This window comes from Cimex lectularius, unplaced genomic scaffold (genome assembly GCF_000648675.2).
Source record: "Cimex lectularius strain Harlan isolate CLEC.00 unplaced genomic scaffold, Clec_2.1 scaffold71, whole genome shotgun sequence".
Lineage (NCBI taxonomy): Eukaryota > Metazoa > Arthropoda > Insecta > Hemiptera > Cimicidae > Cimex > Cimex lectularius.
Window position 1 is genome coordinate 8,101 of NW_019392655.1, and position 1,563 is coordinate 9,663.

The window sequence follows — 1,563 nt, forward strand, 5'->3', positions numbered from 1 at the left end:
AGTCCGAAGATGGTGACAAGCCTTCTCAGGTCAAACTGACCAAATCAGCGAAAACAAGCGGACTAAAATACGGTATATAAGGACCGACAGGTACCATAAAATAGACAGTTCTTCGCTGAAAAAATGTTCTTAGTATACGGGAAGAAACAACATCTTCCCCTGTGGTTTTGAAGGAAGAAATCCTTTACTAACTTCGTCCTGGGTTAATGTAAATCGTGAGGTTAAGCTGACAGGTTATGTAAATATGAAGGCATTACCTTATGATTTCACTTTAACTTTAACTTAATTAAAATCGCCATTCATCAATGCTGACATTCTTTGGAATCTTTATAGCTGCTGAATCGCTTGGATTGTTATTAGTAATCACTATAGTTTACAATTCAATTTCGTGGTCCGCTTGGCCAAATAACATCTTTCAATTAATTAATCTGTATTTAAGGTATTGGTTGAGATAAAAATGTCAGTGTCACAAGCGGGACTCGAACCCACGACCTTCGGCTAATTACGCCGCTGCTCTACCACTTGAGCTATCGTGACTTCGATCCACTCGGACACTAACTTCCCATCTCAACCTCACCTTTTGAATTTTCCCTCCTTTTTGCCATTTTTCAAATGTCGTGTAATCTATTTGATTCTCGGCGACAAATGAAATGGCCACGGAGAGCTTTAGTGAAGATATAATTCATTTAGCTTATTAAATTCACGAGTTTTCGTGGTCCGTTCGGCCAAATAATATCTTTCAATTAATTAACCTGTATTTAAGGTATTGGTTGAGATAAATGGCAAAAAGGAGGGAGAATTCAAAAGGTGAGGTTGAGTTGGAAAGTTAGTTTCCGAATGGATCGAAGTCACGGTAGCTCAAGTGGTAAAGCAGCGGCGTATTTAGCCGAAGGTCGTGGGTTCGAATCCCGCTTGTGACATGTTCATCTCAACCAATACCTTAAATACAGATTAATTAATTGATAGTTTACAATTTTGACTATTGAGGATCACTCCCATTAGCTTAGAACATGTACATAGGAATGGAAGGTATGAAATATGCATTTTCATACTTGGAGATTAATGTTCAAACAAAAACAAAGTACGACTCGTTTATGTGATTATGCATTTTACTTGAGACCAAAGTTTCACTTTTGTGATTTATGTCCGAATGAAATTATCACCAGTTTAGTTCTATATTTAACACCGAGCATACCTGATTTGAAAGTTGATAGAAAAAGACGCCAATTGATTAATGTATATTCTTCCATTTTTAATGAAAATTAATCAATGGCAAAGTTCTCATTTTTGTAATGTTCCGGCAGTTCAAAAAAAAAAATTATAGTAAAAAATCCGTTTAGTTAGGAACGACAGTTGATTTCAGAATATCTCAGATGATTTGTAATTGCATTCGGCGAATGATAATTATTATTCAAGATATACATTTGAAAATTTTCCTAAATTGCTACTTGAAAGGTCGATTTTTACAAAGGAGGGCATTTTAAACACCGCAAACAAGGTTGTTCCAGGATGGTATTCCAAGTTGAGACAAAGGAAGTTAGAATTAGTTTGGTCTGACAAATC

General features: G+C 35.9%; 1 non-coding gene across 1 annotated transcript; it reads right to left on the minus strand.

Moving 5' to 3' along the window:
* Positions 1-464: 464 nt before the first annotated feature.
* On the minus strand, positions 465-537 carry Trnai-aau. The gene has a single exon. It is a non-coding gene; the product is annotated as a tRNA-Ile (tRNA).
* Between the last annotated feature and the right edge of the window lie 1,026 nt (positions 538-1,563).